Source organism: Pleurodeles waltl, chromosome 8 (genome assembly GCF_031143425.1).
Source record: "Pleurodeles waltl isolate 20211129_DDA chromosome 8, aPleWal1.hap1.20221129, whole genome shotgun sequence".
NCBI classification, from domain to species: Eukaryota; Metazoa; Chordata; class Amphibia; order Caudata; family Salamandridae; genus Pleurodeles; species Pleurodeles waltl.
The window spans coordinates 315,533,610-315,553,460 of record NC_090447.1 but is presented as its reverse complement, the minus strand read 5'-3'; positions in this window follow the sequence as shown (position 1 = coordinate 315,553,460).

Below are 19,851 nucleotides of genomic sequence, written 5' to 3'. Positions count from 1 at the left end.
GTCCCAGGGAGCTTTAAAATACACTACTTTAAATGAACCTAACAGAAAGAAACAAAATATTTTGGGATATGTGGCATGTTTGAATGGTTGTGTGACAAATTCCCAATTAATACACCCACAAAAAGTGGCTAATTAACCTTAATAAACCTTAATAAAGTAATTACTGCAGGATCCTTAGGAGATCCTGATGAATGCCAAGTTATCCATTGAGGAATATGTGTATTGACTGCAACATGTTGATCCAAAAACACTAGATATAACTTTCTCCTAAAGTGTCCCAGGTAATTTTAATGTTGTCAAGGTGTTCTACTAATAATCATAGATCAGAACGTCTTAGACAATTTTAACTTTAGGATCCCTCAGAATACTAGAGCTCCCTTAATTCTTAAGGTTTAGCCCATCCAGATACCCTTGGTATCTAGATGTAGACTCTATGAAAAAGCATGTCATTACTACAACTAGTGGGTGACAGTCATAAGAAAACCCCAGGGCTGCTTTACATAGTGGCTGTAAAAGAGACAGGGGAGTAGCATAAGTGGGTCCTTTCTTATTGATTTAAGGTTCTAGACTGTCAGTTGACTGTCGTGGTTATGTAAGTATAAGTCCTGTTACATGTCTTGTTTAAACCTTGATTCTGAAAATGTCTGGCATGTATGCGTCACTGGTGACGAAAACGAGATCTGAATCTATGCGTGCAAATCACAATAGATTGAAAATTGATTGGGTAAGTGTCTAATTTCGCTCCACAGTTCATGTCCAGCACAGAAAATCAGAGGTAAATAAGTAAACAGTTCCAGGCCACTAGCAAATCATGGTAAAAAAAAAAATATGTACCTGCCAAAGGACACAGCAGGGACACAACAGGGAAGCTCTTGCTCAAGAGTAAAATCAGCACCCCCAGCAGTCTCTAGGGGCATCAAACACTAACAAGTTTCCATGTGGCCCAAGGGTTTTACAAGTCACCAGAGAAGAAAGATTGTACGGAGCACACATGCTGTGCTATGCTCCACAGTTCAATCTGCAGAGGTGAAGAGTCTCTCTCTTAAGGCATCCTTGCTTATATTTCGCAATGTGACTAAGGCAGGAGATACGAAGAACTTCGAGGTTTAAAGAATTATGCTTAATACAAATGCACTCCAAAGAAAAGAAGGGGGGTCCAAAACCACAATCTCCCTGTATAAAAATGCCTTTTAATATTGTAAGGCGTGGGAGCCTTCTTTCAAACATATTATTCCAGGCGACGGACAGCAATATTTATTTATTTCTGAATCCTGTCATAGACATAAAACGGGCTAACTGCTGAATTAGTACTTAAATTATCAACTGTTTTTGGCTACCAGAACACAACTTACTAAAAATGCCTTGAGAAAGCCCTGGCCTACGCGCCTGTGGGGCGAAACACGTGTTGGCTGGCCTAATCTTTATACACTCTTTTGGACCTATGACTGTCTACATTTCTACTGCAAGTTGTATGCTTTTCTAAAATAAAAAACTGGAATTGGAGCAACACTGACATTGATTATAGCCTTTTTGATGAATGCTACACGTCTTAAGACAAATTGACTTTGAGAAACAAAACTGTACCTACATAGTGGGACCTCACCATTTTTTTATAAAAATGCAGTAGCAAAAGCAATCAAAATTTGATCCACGATTTAGAGGTTTTAATCATCAAAATATGCCCCTTTAAAAATGAAGCGTTTCAAATAGGTGCTTTTTCAACAGTGCAAAAGCCAACAGTTTAAACAATAATAATGAAATCTAAGTTCGAATCAGCAGCTGGAGCCTTCCTGCCATGACTGACTGAGTGATGAAGAACTAAGGGGCATACTTAAGAGCTCCTTACGCATCTGTGCGCCGTATTTGTGTCATTTTTTTATGCGAATGTGGCCCAACGAGGCCAAAAACACAGCCATGTTTACAGTGGCGCAATGCATGCATTGCATAACTTTGTAACCCTTTGTGCTACATTATGCCTGTGCCAGGCATAATGTATGCAAAAGGGCCATTCCCTTGTTGGGGGGGCCAGAAAAATGGCACAAGGAAATCTAAGAGATTTCCTTGCGCCATTTTTTTGGGCAGTTTTAATGCCTGCTCAGAGCAGGCGCTAAAAGGAGGTTTCCATTGCTTACAGTGGGCGTCTACGTGCTTTGCAGGATTAGCATCAGAATTTTTTAAGCTAATCCTGCAAAGCACCGGACTAGCATAAAAAATTATGGTGCTAGTCCCTTAACTACCGCCATGGTGCGCTGTATTTTAAATACAGCACACTCATGGTGGCATTGGGGGGCCCTAAGGGGTGCAAGAAAATTGACGCTGCACTGTCTGCAGAGCCATTTGTATTAAATGTGCCCCTTAATGTCTTGTAATGAAGAATATGGGGGGTAGATTTACAACCGCTGTGCACCCAGTTTGCATCAAAAAAGAGGCACTAACCATTGCAAAGTGAAGAATTGGGATTTACTATGCACTAGAAAGCTGCCCTACAGTAATATAAAGTAGCACTATGTGTTATTTTACATCAAAGGGGCATTGCATGGGTGGTACTTGGACATTTCCATGCAAACACCTATGGATTTGGACAGAGAAGGAACTAAAAAGACTAGGCAGGGCTTTGTGCCAAAACTGTACAACTCCTTGAGGCAAGTACAACGTTGGAGTAAAGTTTTCTTTTCTCCAGACTTTTCCAACTTTGCATGTGCTCAGTACTGTACAACAGACAAACTTGAAAAGGTTATACACTATGTTTAAGTATAATATTTGGTACTAGAAGGGCATCCTTCCAGTACGAAACCTATGTTACACATTCCTCAAACACCCTCACACTACGGTGCAAGAGTGTGTGTGAATGTGTGTGTGTGGTGGAATCACAGAACGAGAGAGAAACAATGTCATATCTTACAAAATGTGATGCAGCTCTTCTCCCTCCCTTTGTCGCAATGCATCATAGCAACTTTGGTTGATGCGATCCGCTATATCAAATCTGCCACAGGAAGTTTATGTGAGGCACCAATTCGAATCAGTAATGGAAATCAATGAGCTGCGCTGAACTGTGGAAGAATAGTCTCCATTAAGCAGTGAAGATGTCCTGAATACATATTATGACATTTGTTAAGCAGGTTGTTCTTGTTAAAGCCCACAATTCAAGCCGTCAATATGTGTTGAGCCGTACTCAAAGGATCCAGCCAATGATTTGATTCTGTTGTGGCCCTTTGTAAGGTGATATTGAACTCTGTTGAAGTAACTCGACTAGACACAAAAAGTTTCAAAGTTGTTTTAAAGTTTTAACGGACTTCCCTCATTCTTTAAGGAGCAATGAGAGAAACAAAACATGATAGATAGTATGAATAAATTAATTACCAGCTGCGCGCAATAATGCTGGCTGCATTCCAGGCCATCACATTTTGCATTCACTGTACCACTGTAAACATAGAACAAGCATAAGCAATCTAGGCTTGGTCCTGCACCTGAAGAGTGAGGTGTAGATTAGATCCTAAAGATCCAAATATTGGCACATCTGCCCTAAGATAGACTGCAATGCGAACCAAAGTAAACAGCAGTGGTAATGCAAGCAACGTACCCACCACTTTGTGCTATTCTTAGCATACAGAGTGCTGGTCAATTATTAGATAGCTATAGACACTCCAGTCACTTTGCTAGGCTCTCCCCAAAACCAACAGGTCAGCAGAAGGGATGCCTCCACTTGCCCAGGGTCATTTACTTTAAAAACTTCATATGCTTTGAGCAGGCACCTTTAGTGGGTCATAGAGCTTCCATCAGGCTGCAGACTCCAATGCCCCTGGAAGCAAAAGATAACCAATTGTCTCAGTTGGTCCTAACAGACAGTTTTTGGTTTCAGTGCTTCTTCATTCACCTTCCATGTTCCAATGCGATTGTGAAGAATGGTGCCCTTGACTGTGGACTCAAAGAGTGCAAACGTACTATTGGTAGTCAGCTGCTATTCAATCACCCCCAAAAACCACGCACCTGAACAAGGCCTCCTTTAACAGAACCTGATAGTGGTTAACAATCACAGGGGGTCATTACAACATTGGCGGTAAAAGGCGCTTACCACCGTGCAGAAGACCGCCAATACACCGCCGCCGCGGCATTCCGCCACAGCTATTATGACAAACATCTTGGAATCCGGCGAAATTCAGACACCCACACAAGACCGCCACACCAAAGGTCAGTGATAAACTGGCAGAAACAAATCCTCAACCTCCACGCCAACAGAAACACGCCCATGCTAATTAGACCCACGAATCCACGCAGCGGTCTTTCAACCGCGGTATTCCATTGGCGGTACACACCGCCGCGCTCAAAATACACACACATATACAAAACACCGCCACATTGGACAATTCCAAATACACACACCTGACACACATACAAACAACACACCCAATACAATATAAAACACACACCCACATCACCCACAACCCCTACGACCAAAAATTCGAGACGAAGGCGGCAGAGAGAGAGCACAGAATAGACAACCCCACTACACAGAGGCACACAACACCATCACCCACACAACATCCACGCACAAAACACCACACACCACTACACTCACCACAACCATCACCACATACACCACCCCACACATCACCCACACCACCCCATGTCACGCCAAAGACACCCCCGCTTCTCCGAAGAGGAGCTCAGGGTCATGGTGGAGGAAATCGTCCGGGTAGAGCCACAGCTATTTGGCTCACAGGTACAGCACACATCAATAGCCAGGAAGATGGAGTTATGGCGCAGAATAGTGGACAGGGTGAACGCCGTGGGACAGCACCCAAGAAATAGGGAGGACATCAGGAAGAGGTGGAACGACCTACGGGGGAAGGTGCGTTCAACGGTCTCCAGGCACAACATCGCGGTACAGCGGACTGGCGGCGGACCCCCACCTCCTCCCCCACAACTAACAACATGGGAGGAGCAAGTCTTGACCATCTTGCATCCTGAGGGCCTCGCAGGAGTCGGTGGAGGATGGGACACTGGTAAGTCTATTCTTAACTATCATATCCCCCACCTTCCCTGCATGCTATCACACACACCCTCCCTCACCCCCTCCCCTCTCACTACAACTCCTCACTAATGTACCCATGACACAAACCACCCATCCCAACACCAAGCCCTGCATGACACAACTAAGCATGGACACCCCTCACTAAAGCATGCCCACTGCACATACCCAGTACACCCCCCCCAACCATCACCACACAACCCCACACACAGGAATGCTTGCACTGGGGTACACAAATACCCACCCATTGCACACCATTACACACACACGTGCAATAATCATGCTCTTATGCCCCTGCAGGAACCCGAAGGACCGTCACTACACCAGAGGGTCCAGACAACACCACTCCACCCTCAGAAGAGGCCCACAGTGACGAGAGCAGCTCTGCCCTACTGGATCCTGATGACCAGCCCGGACCATCGTGGGCCTCGGGACAGTCGGTTCCCCTTGCACAGGCACAGCCCAACACCGACCTTCCACCCTCTGGTAACACCAGCACAGCACCCACCCAGCGGGCCCAAACCTCCCTATCCAGGACAGGTCAATCAGTGGTGTGTCCACCACTACAGGGCACCCAGGGTAACCCACCACCCCAACAACAACAGGGACCTGGGGGCAGTGGTGGCGGGCACACGGTCCAGGGGACGGAGGCACAGGAACACAGGGGAACTGGGAGGGCTGCTGTGCGACAGGGGGCGGACAGGCCAAGGGAACCCACTCTCCACAAGGCCCTCTCCTCCATCATGGGAGCATACCACCACTCCCAGGAGACGATGGCGACGGTCCTGGACAAGTTGCAGAAGACCCTGCGCCTGCAGGACGAACTGTATTTGGGGTTCAGGGAGGAGCTCAGGACCATCAGCTCCGCCCTGGGCACCATCGTAGGGGTGCTGACGGACATACAGCAGACCTTGAGGGACACTGTGGCACTCCAAGGGGCCCCTGACACTAGCCAGGACGATGAACTGCCCACCACCTCCGCCGGCGCTAGTGGACAGGACTCCCCGCCACAGGACCAACACACCAGCACCCCACCCCCTGCAGACGGACAACCACCACGCAAGCGGTCCCTGAGATCCAGGAACAGGACAGAGCAAGATGGCAAGACCCCCGCCAGGAAATGAGACCACCCTGATTGTCCTCCCACTGTCCCACTTTGTTACCCTGTCCATACTTAAACTGCCACAGCTCCACTTCCTATGCACAGATGGGCAGTGCACCTGTGAGACTAATAGACTGGACTCTGCCATCGACATTCCTCCGCCATCACCAATCCTCATTTTACAACCCCCTGCCATTTCTGAGCACTTCAATAAACACCCTTGAAACACAAAACAATCTGGAGTCAGTCTGTGATTTAGTAAAAAGGTATTATCAATGAAAGTGTCATAATGGGTGTACCATTGTAAAGCTAACATACCTATGTCACACATCACAAGCCCTTGAAGGATGCAAGCAGTTGACACGTAGGTAACCACACCTGTGAAACCGTAATGGAAGGGTACAACTCAGTTACCAAATAGTGATTTAAATCGAAAAACAGGATAGAGGTAGACGTGTGAAAGTTAATGTAACGCTAAAAATGAAAATTTTCTCACCTGTGTCTCACTGGAAATATTGCTGTATGACTGACTCCCTGTTGTCGTTGTCTTCTTCCTCAGCTTCATCCTCATCACTGTCCACAGGCTCCACAGCTGCTACAACACCGTCATCGGGATCATCCTCCTGCAGAAAAGGCACCTGGCGTCGCAAAGCCGAATTATGGAGCATGGAGCAGGCGATGATGATGTCGCACACCTTCTTCGGTGAGTAGAATAGGGGTCCACCTGTCATATGGAGGCACCTGAACCTGGCCTTCAGGAGGCCGAAGGTGCGTTCGATCACCCTCCTAGTCCGCCCATGGGCCTCATTATACCGTTCCTCTGCCCTGGTCCTGGGATTCCTCACTGGGGTCAATAGCCAGGACAGGTTGGGGTAACCAGATTCCCCCAATAGCCATACACGGTGCCTCTGGAGTTGACCCATCATATCAGGGATGCTGCTATTACGCAGGATGTAGGCGTCATGCACTGAGCCAGGGAACATAGCATTTACCTGGGAGATGTACTGGTCTGCCAAACAGACCATCTGTACATTCAACCAATGATAACTCTTCCGGTTCCTGTTCACCTTTTTACTCCTGTGGGGGGGGACCAGAGTTACATGGGTCCCATCAATAGCACGTATGACGTTGGGGATATGTCCAAGGGCATAGAAGTCACCTTTCACTGTAGGCAAATCCTCCACCTGAGGGAAAATGATGTATCTTCTTACGTGTTTCAGCAGGGCAGACAACACTCTGGACAACACGTTGGAAAACATAGGCTGGGACACCCCTGATGCCATGGCCACAGTTGTCTGAAAAGAGCCACTTGCAAGGAAATGGAGCACTGACAGCACCTGCACGTCAGGGGGGATTCCAGTCGGATGGCGGATTGGTGACATCAGGTCTTGCTCCAACTGGGTACATAGTTCCTGGATTGTGGCACGGTCAAACCGGTAGGTTACGATGACATGTCGCTCTTCCATTGTCAACAGGTCCACCAGGGTCGGTACACCGGAGAATTCCGCCATCTTCTCATATGTCCCAGCAGACTGTGCCTACGAAGGACAACAGCGAAGAACCAGTCGTTATTCCTCCAGGTATGTACCCACAGTTACAAAGACTACACCACTCACAAAACCCTTCCTGTATGTGTGTTGAGTGTAGGCCTAGCTATGTGTGACACAATAGTAAATGAAGCCATGTGGGCCCCTGAAATGGCGGCTGCCTGACCTCTAAACTGGGACAATGGGATTGTGGGGTAACTGCGCTGGCGTTGCACACCGTCGCGGTAGGCGGTCATAGACCGCGGCGCAATGCTGCATTGGTTAACATTGGACCCTATGGGTCCCAGGAGCCAATGAACAGGTGCGCTGGCGGTGATGATGCGCACCGCCGCGGACGTCACCGCCATTTTCTATCTGTTCAATCACTCGATACCTGACCTTCGACAGGAGAGGACCTACACTGCAAGTGCTGCTGTGACCTCGGTCTGGAAGGGACGATGGCTGCTGCGTCTGGGGAAAGGTCCCCTGCCTTCACTGCACAGGAGTTGGAGAAACTGGTAGACGGGGTCCTCCCCCAATACATGCTACTCTACGGTCCTCCAGACCAACAGGTTAGTACACAGGGAGCACGTTGTATGGGCTAAGCCTGGGTGGAGAGGGCTGGTTGGAAGAGGGAAGGGGGCAGAGTTCATAGAACATTAATGCAGCAAGAAGACGGCGGAGGCTCAGCTGGCGATGGCCTCCCAACGTGGGAGGGGTGCCCGTCGCACCATGACCCCCTTGATGTTCCGGATCCTGGCGGTGGCCTAACCGGAGTTGGATGGGCGCTTGAGGGCATCACAGCAGACACAAGGGGGTGAGTACACTCTCATTCTGCGGACTTTGCATGCAGTGGAGGTGTCTGGGTGGGGGAGGTGGGCTGTGGGTGTCCCTAGGCCAGGGCGAGTTAGGTAGGCAAGGCCCCTCCGTAATGTAGGCCATGTGGCACTCTACCCCACCTCAGCAGAGTGCCGAGTCGAGGTATAGTTGCCCCTGTGGCATCCATGTGCGCAGATGTCCACCATTGCCATATACGCCATATCCCAGAAATTGCATGTGCAGAGGGCAGGAGCACGGCGTAATGCAGGGGGCAGCTGCGTTTGTCTTGTCCGCCAACGGTAGCGGTATGCCATGCACTAAAACTCTCTTTCTTTTGTCTCCCCCCCTTTTTCTGCTCTCCCTGTCCTTTTGTACATCAGCATCAATAGGCGGAGGTACAGTGGCACCGGAGCACGAGGGAGCTGCATCCCACATGGCCATGGAGGGCCACACCACGGACTCTGAATGCACCAGTGGGACGGAGGGCGAGGGGAGCTTCACATCGGCCACCGGATCACCAAGCAGCGACACGGACTCATTCGACGATGTGGGCTCCCTTGTGGTGGCGGCACCATCTGTGCCCCCCACCTCTACAGGTACAGCCGCAACCTCCCCTACCAGCCCCGCCCTCCCAGCAGCCCCTCAGCGTTCGCCCCGTGCCCGCTCACCCAGGAGGGTGGGCATCACCTTCGCCCCAGGCACCTCAGGCCCTGCCCCAGTCACCCCTGCTGCCCTCAGTGAGGAGGCCATTGACCTCCTCAGGTCACTCACTGTTGGGCAGTCTACCATTGTGAATGCCATCCAGGGTGTAGAACGAGAGTTGCAACACGGTAATGCATTCCTGGAGGGCATTCATTCTGGTCAGGCTGTCCTTCAGCGAACCCTGCAATCTCTGGCCTCAGCACTGATGGCAGCCATTGTCCTTGTGTCTAGCCTCCCCCCTCCAACTTCCTCCACCCAGACCCAATCTCCTGTACCCCAGTCCATCCCAAGCACACCTACAGACCAGCATGCACACAAGTCAACATACACAAGTAGCTCAAGCAAACATAGGCACCACACACACCACAGGTACTCACGCAAGCCTCACCCACATACAGACACAACAACATCCACTGCCCCCACTGTGTCCCCCTCCTCCTCTTCTCCCTCCTCCCTCCCAGTCTCGTCTACACACACACCTGCATGCACCACATCTACAGGCACCATGAATCGCACCAGGACACCCAGCACCACAAGCCGCTCACCTGCACTCACCACCTCCACTGCCATTTACACGTCCCCTGTGTCCTCTCCCAGTGTGTCTGTGACGCCCCCTCCCAAAGTACAGAAACGCCGGCAATCACTCACCCAACATCCATCCACCTCACGACAGCCTCCAGTACCTGCACCTGCACCTAAAACACCTCTGACAACCACCTACTCTTCCTCCACTCCCAGACCCCCTCCAGCTACCCATCCCAGTGTTTATCAGAAACTGTCCCTCTGTAAAGTTGACCTTTTTGCCCCCACCCCCCCCTCCAATTCATCAGTCCCGTCGTAGCGCCTCAGCCAAAAAGCCTCCAATACCAGTGGTGCCTGTTCAAGGTTTGTGGAGTGCACCGGCCACCAGGGCAGGCAGTAGGACCCGGAGCCAAGCCACTGGCAGCCCACCCCCTGTAAAGGCTCTAAAATTGGAGAGTGTACGACGGGTCCGTGTTAAGACTCCTGGTGGGAAAACAACTGACATGGGTTCCAAGGGGATTGGAGAGTCAGCTGTGACTCCACCAAAGGTGGGGAAGGGCCAGAGGAAGTCTCCCCAGCCTGTTGTGAGTGTCACGGCGGAGAAGTGCGCCATCATTTCCGGCGGTCGAGACACAACCGCCAGCACCGTCGTCACTGGTCCAGAGACCACCTCCGGAGTCAGTGCCCAGGAGGGCCCAAGTATCGTCACTGGTCCGGAGACCACCGCCAGAGTCACAGCCCAGGAGGGCCCAAGTATCGTCACTGGTCCAGAGACCACCGCCAGAGTCACAGCCCAGGAGGGCCCAAGTATCGTCACTGGTCAGGAGACCACCGCCGGAGTCAGTGCCCAGGAGGGCACAAGTATCGTCACTGGTCAGGAGTCCACCGCCGGAGTCAGTGCCCAGGAGGGCACAAGTATTGTCACTGGTCCGGAGACCACTGCCTGAGTCACAGCCCAGGAGGGCCCAAGTATCGTCACTGGTCCAGAGACCACCTCCAGAGTCACAGCCCAGGAGGGCCCAATTATCGTCACTGGTCCAGAGACCACCGCCAGAGTCACAGCCCAGGAGGGTCCAAGTATCGTCACTGGTCAGGAGACCACCGCCGGAGTCACAGCCCAGGAGGGCCCAAGTATCGTCACTGGTCCAGAGACCACCGCCAGAGTCACAGCCCAGGAGGGCACAAGTATTGTCACTGGTCCGGAGACCACCGCCAGAGTCACAGCCCAGGAGGGCCCAAGTATCGTCACTCGTCCAGAGACCACCGCCAGAGTCACAGCCCAGGAGGGCCCAAGTATTGTCACTGGTCCAGAGACCACTGACAGAGTCACAGCCCAGGAGGGCCCAAGTATCGTCACTGGTCCAGAGACCACCGCCACCGCCGGAGTCAGTGCCCTGGAGGGCCCCGGCTGCCACAGCCCCGCTGGGCAATGATGAAACGTCATGCCACACACCAATGTCCAGTGTAGAGAACGTCATGCCACACACCAATGTCCAGTGTAGAAGACGTCATGCCACACACCAATGTCTAGTGTAGAGAACGTCATGCCACACACCAATGTCCTTATCAGAACCGCCATGTCAAAGCACCGCTGAACAGGGCAAAGACCGCCATGGCAAAGCACTGCTGAACAGGGCAAGGACCGCCATGGAAAAAGCACCGCGGAACAGGGCAAAGACCGCCATGGCAAAGCACCGCTGAACAGGGCAAAGACCGCCATGGCAAAGCACTGCTGAACAGTCCTGAACCGCCATGGCAAAGCACCGCTGAACATTCCTGAACCGCCATGGCAAAGCACCGCTGAACAGTCCTGAACCGCCAGGGCAAAGCACTGCTGAACAGGGCAAAGACCGCCATGGCAAAGCACAGCGGAACAGGGCAAAGACCACCATGGCAAAGCACCGCTGAACAGGGCAAAGACCGCCATGGCAAAGCACTGCTGAACAGGGCAAAGACCACCATGGCAAAGCACTGCTGAACAGTCCTGAACCGCCATGGCAAAGCACCGCTGAACAGGGGAAAGACCGCCATGGCAAAGCAGCGCTGAACAGGGCAAAGACTGCCATGGCAAAGCACCGCTGAACAGGGCAAAGACCGCCATGGCAAAGCACCGCTGAACAGGGCAAAGACCGCCATGGCAAAGCACCACTGAACAGTCCTGAACCGCCTTGGTAAAGCACCGCTGAACAGGGCAAAGACCGCCATGGCAAAGCACCGCTGAACAGGGCAAAGACCGCCATGGCAAAGCACCGCTGAACAGGGCAAGCACCGGGTAGGAATGAATGGACCGCCACATCAGGCATCCTTATCCCATGTGCAGCTGGGACAGTGACAGGACACGACCTTTCACGGGGAGACTCATCCAGTCTGGGCACCAGTCCCCCCCAGTACCAGTAGAGACCTGCATCAACTTGAGAGACTGTGGCTTTGCACTCCCCAGGATTGCACAGTGGGCAAACCACCCACTGTATAGACTTGAGAGACTGTGGCTTTGCACTCCCCAGGATGGCACAGTGGGCAAACCACTCACTGTATTGACTTGAGAGACTGTGGCTTTGCACTCCCCAGGATGGCACAGTGGGCAAACCACCCACTGTATTGACTTGAGAGACTGTGGCTTTGCACTCCCCAGGATGGCACAGTGGGCCAACCACCCACTGTATAGACTTGAGAGACTGTGGCTTTGCACTCCCCAGGATGGCACAGTGGGCAAACCACCCACTGTATTGACTTGAGAGACTGTGGCTTTGCACTCCCCAGGATGGAACAGTGGGCAAACCACCCACTGTATAGACTTGAGAGACTGTGGCTTTGCACTCCCCAGGATGGCACAGTGGGCAAACCACCCACTGTATTGACTTGAGAGACTGTGGCTTTGCACTCCCCAGGATGGCACAGTGGGCAAACCACCCACTGTATAGACTTGAGAGACTGTGGCTTTGCACTCCCCAGGATGGCATAAATGGGCATGGAGCCCTGTCGTGGATCTGGCTTTGCAGTCATCCGGCTGAGGTGCCCCCCCCCCTTCCCTTCCCCCTGAGGTGCCTGTAGTATTTCTATCTGATGCCCCGGCAGTGTTCTCTCCGATTGTGGTCAGGTATCGTTTGTGGGCCTCGCCCATGCATTTTTGGACTGATGGTGCACGGACATTGTTATGTACATATCTGCACTACTTCTCGTATTGTATATAATTATGACTGATTTTCAAATATATATCTGTATATTTTTGTATGACATGTATATTGTCACATTACATTGTTTGACCGATTTTCGCTTTGTGTTTTCATTCTTCCGGGGGGATTGTGGGTTGTTACTGTGATTTTTTGTGAATGCATTGGTGTGTATGTTGTAATATGCGAGGGTGGGGGTGGGGGTGTTTGGTGGGTGTCCCCCTAACTTTTGCCTCCCTCATGTCGTAGGTGCAGTACTCACCGATGTCTTCGGCGCCTACGTAGCTGTTGGTCATAGAGGAGCAGAAACACAAGGGCAGGGAGTATTTGGAGTTCCGGCTCCATGGATTCCTCGTTCCTCGTGGGATATGTTCAGGTGAGCGTTTTCCCATAGCAAAAGCTGTTTCCGCCGTGTTTTTATCCATGGTGAATCCGCCACGGAAAAGGTGGCGGATTGGCGGGTTGTAATAGTGTGGGCGGTACATTGTCTCCTGCCTGCCTGTTGGCGGTGACCGTCACGCTGCTTGTCTGTACCGCTGTGGCGGGCGAAGTGTTAAAGTGGGTGTCTTTGATGGCGGTTTCCGCCAGGGTCACAATTCCCTTTTTTTGTCCGCCGGCCTGTTTGCGGTGTTTCCGCTGCTTTAACACCGTCCGCCAGGGTTATAATTACCCCCACAGTATTTCAGAGCCTTTTACATGCAAAAACTCCAGCATAACCTGGCGAAAGCTCCCTGATTCAGAACTCCTTCTAGACTACAAGCTCTGCATGGCATTTGATTATCCCAGCATGTACAGAACAAAGATGATCATCACAAATCCCTGCCAACTAATGTCAGGACCCATGTTGTGCATATCAAGACTTGGTGCCTTTGTTGGATCTTTAGTATAAATGCAGCAAGAATGAATAGCATCATCTATTGTATACAGGAAACAGAACCCTTAATGGGCCTCTTTCCTCTTCAAATGGCAGATAGTTTTCCTTAATGGAAATTATTTAGAAATGATAAATGGATTCAATTGAAGTATTTGCATTCTAGAATAATATTTCCTTTTCCTGACAGAAATAAACATTCATCTTTGTCAGAAAAGGTACTTGCACTTTACCAACTGGGCACCAGGGATCCAGTTAATGCTTTGTCACCGCCCATTAGAAGCCCACATCAAAACGGCTAATGGGGAATGGAAGGCGATGAATGAATGTGCAAACCACAAGAGTTGCAGCATCCATAGTTCCAAAATCATTTATACTGTGGAATTTTTTCCAACTGTGTGGATCAGATGACCAGAATGTAGAATGAGTTAAAACTTGTTGATAAGGAACAGCTGGATAAGATACAACAGTACCTTCTCATTGGTTTCTTAACTAGGCACTGTGACTCTCTGTGTTCTCAACTTGAGATGAGAATTCAAAGAGGGAAAAGGACATACAAATAGCACCTAAGTATGCGAGTAGCATCTTGATGGTTCTAAGACCCATGCAAAAGAACATCAATCACCATACCTAGACACAGTCTTCAAGTGGCACCATTCCTAATAGAGAGAGAAGAAATATTTCATCACACAGTCCATACCATTGGTCATGGAATGTTTCTTCACACATGAAGTCTGGTATCTGCAGTCTATGTGCCTTGTGCATGTTGTATTGCACTCATGCCACCACAAAAGATACATACTGATGAAGGCCACAAAGCATATGCACTGGATCCTAGTCCTCTTAGTAGTTTCTGTAATATTGCTCAACAAACTGAAAGAATCTCTAGTGTGAGAGTCAATTCGGACTAATCTCTCTTCAGGCCGGTGCTGGTGCAGTCTCTGCAGTTGTTGCTTTTTGGCTTGTACAGGCGTTCTACAGTGTTTGTTCCCAATCGCAGATAAGCACTCCATGGAACAGTAATGCAATGCTGCCAGTCCTCCTAATAGTGGTTCAGAATTGGGAAGCACCATGTATGGCCTTCAGTAGGGTCTTCACAGTTTAACCACCTCCAAGAGGATATCCGAGTTTATACAAGACAATGGACTCTCAAACGAGGTGGCCTAACTCATGCAAGAAGAGACACAGATACTGTGGGATGCAAAGACCCACAAGGCTCCGTTGTTCCGGGATGTCTTTGTGATATTATCAGGTTCCTCTGTCGGCATGATGGTTTAGTGGCTGGTTTAGTGCCCTGTGATCTGTATGACAGTTCTCATTTACAAGGCCCTAGGTTACTTAAAGGCATGATGGCCTAAGAAATCTGATTGTCATTGGAGGCCCTTGTTGGTGTGACAAGAACACTGTGCTAAGCAGTAAATTAAGCGGCATTAATGCAAATGTCATGTTGGTGATAGAGGGCATACCTTGATCCAGTGTCTTCCAACAGGATACTTTGCCATTGCGTCCCCTGCATCTCTTGATATTACTCCTCCGGACAAGTTGTCAGGTGTCATCTGTAAAAGGTACATTAAAGCGTCAGGTGATGCACCTCTTGGGCTTGTTTCCATGGTGGTTCTCAAGCACAATAAGCACCCCGGCCCCACCCCCTAATCTAATCAGAATTTAAGGCTCTCTGCACTTCTTATCCAGGTCAAAACCAATTTGTATGAGTGGTGTGGCAGTTGTTAACCACTACCAGACGCAATCAGCATCACTACAAAAAAATGGAACATGAATATGCAGTGGCTGGATATGGCCAAATGTCAATCTCTAGATCACACTAATTTAGCGATGGGATACGAACCTATGAATTGAGGAACCACACTTTTCAGAAATCATTAAGGTACAGATATTGGGCCCTTTGTGGCTGTTAGGTGGTGGTGTTATCCGTGTGCACGCCATATTCGTATTTGGCATTTTTTATGTGGTTGCTCGCTAAGAAGGCCATATAAGCACTTCAAGAGGAAGCAAAGATTAAAATACAAGATGCATTCCAGTCGAACAATAAAATGCCAAACAGCCTGTGGAGCTATGTTGCCTTTCCGGTAGCTAAGATCCAGATGTATAAAGATACTAGTTGCAAAAAGTGGTCACAATTTCAACCCCGCTTTTCTGAGACCATGTACAGTTTGATCTACAAGCAAAGTCGGGTGGCATCTGAGAAGCTTTGCAGACGAGGCATAAAAGCCCACAGCGGACTTACAACATATTGCACAGGATATGTGCTGTGCACCACACCCTGGCCTCCTGAACAGCAATTAGTTTAGGGATAGGATTCCACGGAAGGACATCAACCGTAGTATACATGCAGTCTATCTTCCTAGTTTTCACTTAGGGAAGGGTTGCTAAAAGTAGCCAGTATACACAAGGCCCTAAAGGTCCCAGAGAAATCCCAAAGGATGTATTGCACCAAAGAAGAGGTGAAACAAGTTGACCTCAATAGGTGGTGAGCCAATACCCCAACAGTATCTATTGCTTCCCCTTTGATTTAATCTTGTATAAAATACAGCTTATTAATAAATTGTTCAATTCGCTTACCTATCACTATGCAATGTTCACGTTGCTGGGTGAGACCTTCCTTTCCCTTTGCATACACTCAAGACTCCAACACCCATTTTGTACCATGTTGGTGCTGACGAAGGAGCAATGCCTATGATGAAGCATGCCACCTAGTGTGGATGAGAAGTTGTATTCTTTTCTTAAAGGAATTTAGCTGAAGAGATCAGCAGTAAGGAGACTGAATACAAACAGCCGACAATGGGAGCATTAATGATGACCCTCACTCAGCCAAAGCCCCCTAGTTCTTTTGTATGACAGCATGGCCCGTACCTGCGGTCTTCAGTGCTTGTGTCTTACCTTTCCCCTCCAAGAGCTCTAACAATAATGCATCTTGAGACAGACAGATATACAGAGAGACAAACGTGAAATGAGAGGAACAGAAAGACGTATTTTGAGAGATGGTAAGATGGAGAGACAGAAGGCTGAAAAGTGCAAACGGAGGAAGACAAAGAAAGTCAGATGAGAGGGTAACTAAAAGGGTGACAAACTGCTAAAGACAAACAGAGGACAGACGTATGTGGGGGGGTAGAAAGGTTGCATAGACAATCAGTTTGGAGTGCAGACATTAAAACAAGGATACAAAACAGATACCCATCTGAACAGATAAGACAGCCCTATACTTGGAGAGTGTTAACATTCTTTGCAGGCATTCCCCCGCTTTCTTTGGCCGCGTCAGCTCTTTCCTTGAACGGGGTTCAGATATGGTTCCTATCAAACTCCTTCCTGCCGCCCCAGACCTTTTCCATGCAATTAATTTTCGGCTGTGATTTGAAGCCAATAAATAAAACATGAACTGACACAGTTGGATTTCTTAAAGAACACAACATCCTGTGATCCTTTGAAGGCCGACGTTCCGGTAAATACTTTCTAAAACGGGCGTCACATCTGGAAGCCAGTCACACTTTCATCTCTTCATTAAAACCTTATCAACCTAAAGAGAGAAAACCCAAGCGTGGAAGCGCCCAGAGTTCAATACTCCGCCATTCGCAGGCCTCAGCAGCATGTCTCTTCTTGAAGTGTGCAGTTGATCAAATGATACACCACGACTCCCTACTGCTGAATTTAAATAAATAAAAAGGTAACTTCATAAACATATATAACTGATGTCAAGCTCTGTTTGATATTGATCTATTCATTGGACTCGACTGAGGATAATGAGAAAAAATAGATATTGAGAAAATGGGTCACACCTGGCAGTGTACTTTTTGAAAGAATGTAAACATTTTATATTTGACAAATGCCCTATGAACTAAAAACGTTTGCGGAGCAGAGCGCTGTGCAGAGAATTAGAGAGAAAATATTCCAAATGTATATATCGTGGAATCCGTATTATTAACCCACATGCTGCCTATTGGCTACACTGGTAATGTCCTCCACTGAGAGCTCACACAAAGGCAGTTCTAAAGACCCTCTTATTGGGTCTTTAGACCTACGAGGCCTGATTCACAAACTGCACTTGGTAGTACGTTTTGTAGTACTTTAAAGCATACCATAAATTGCAATTCCAAACTACATGGGGAGTTTTATGCCTCTGCTTTACCTATACATATGTGTGCAGAGTTCTCCACCCCGGTCTCGGCACAGTATAGGTTTTAATAGCAAATGTGGGAGGGAGACAGGGGAGTGGCTTAAAGAAGGGCAGATTTACTACAAAAGACAATGGGATTAGGGAGAAGAAACAGGTTTAGGGAAGGTCAGGGAGGGGTTTAGGGAGGGATATCACCCACCCACACAGGTGATGTCAATTTCAATACTCAGGAGGTGGAGACATGGAATTTACACTTTGGTTCTAAGTTAATACTTGAAATTTGTGAATATCAAAAATAGTAAGCTTACTCCAAAATGTAATCTTACTCAAAAGTGAGTACTGGAAATAGTAAGCATACTCCAAAGTGCAATCTTACTCAAAACTGAATACCGAAAATAGTAAGCTTACTCCAAAGTGTAATCTTACTCAAAAGTGTAAGTTACCATTGTGAATCAGGACCTTAAAGTTCGAGATTCTTGGAGTTTGAAACTGTATGCTGGAATCAGATATTGTATGAAAACATGTAGTTTGAATACAAAATACAGAAGGGTACGAAAGAATGTCTAAATAAGATTTATGTAATTAAAATACATGTTTAAAAAATCAATTTAACATGGAGAGACTGTAGGGCCAGCTTTCACCCTGGAGGCAGCAGGAGCACAGAGACTGGGGTAGTGGAAAGACAGTGAGACGTGCTGTGCGCTCTGCGCTGCCAGTGGATTGCTGTTTGATGACGTTCTCAGTCTGCTCCCACAGTTGGAATTATCTCCCATCTGTAATTTTCAAATACTGCCAGTAATTTACCCCGACCGTCCATTGTCCATGATGATTGGCTTAACGGGTAGCATTTGTCCATAATTTTAGCTTTTCAACTTAAGGACAAATGTAATTAGGACAATTCAGTTTTCCCAGATAGATTGAAAGGCAGGGAGTCTCTTGCGCTCTGATCCCAAGAAAGGGGCAGGCAGATAAGAAACAGGCCAATGAGCCTCTTTCCCAGAATAAATGCAAATGTGCGCAACTGTTAAATCTGCAAATGTAAAGGAGTTGGCAAACCTGTATTGGCTTTAATTGAAGGAGGTACCTCAAGCTTTCTCATGGTAAAGAAACTTCCTTTTAGAGAGGTACTGTAAGGGTGCTCGAAGTTGAGCTTTGGAGTGTCTGTTTTTGATGGACAGTTATAAAAATGTTTGCACTAGGTATAATCTGTATATTATTGAAATCTATATTTTAGAAGTGCTTTTTTTCTTTAACTTAAACGTATATGCACATTTTGTGGCAGCCCATACTATGCTGTGTGTAAACCATGTATAAAATAATGACTTACACATTCACAGTGCTTTCAGGGACTTTGGGACCTCATAATACTAATAAACATTGGGAGAGCCAATAGGTCTCATCTATGCAAGGGCTATAGGCTTTGGCAATGTGTTTTAGCTGTGTTATACACCAGAGTGGCAGCTGCTCAGCATGGCTAAAAGTTAGAAGCATAGAGGAGAGTGGCGTGGAGTGGCACAGAGTGGAATGGCAAAGAGTGGAGTAGAGTGTTGTGGAGTGGAGTGGTAGAGAGTGTTGTGTTTAGGAGTGGCATACTGTGGGATGGCATACAGTGAGTTGACTGGTGTAGAGTGCATTGGTGTAGAGTGTTACAGAGTATAGTGGTGTAGAGTGAAGTGGCATTGAGAAGAAAGGCATAGAATTCAGCGGTGTACAATGCAGTGTCATAGAATGCAGAGTCATAGATTAGAGTGGTGCATAGTAGAGTGCAAAGTAGAATGGTTTAGAAGAGAGTGGCATAGTGTGGTGGTGTATAGTAGAGGGGTGTACAATAGAGTGGCAGAGTATGCAGTAGTGTAGAGTGGTGTATAGTGCAGTGGCATAGAGTGCAGAGTAGATTCAAGTGGCAAAGTGCAGTGACATAGAGTGGCGCAGAGTAGAATACTATAGAGTGTTTTGCCGTGCAGAGTAGAGTATAGTGCTG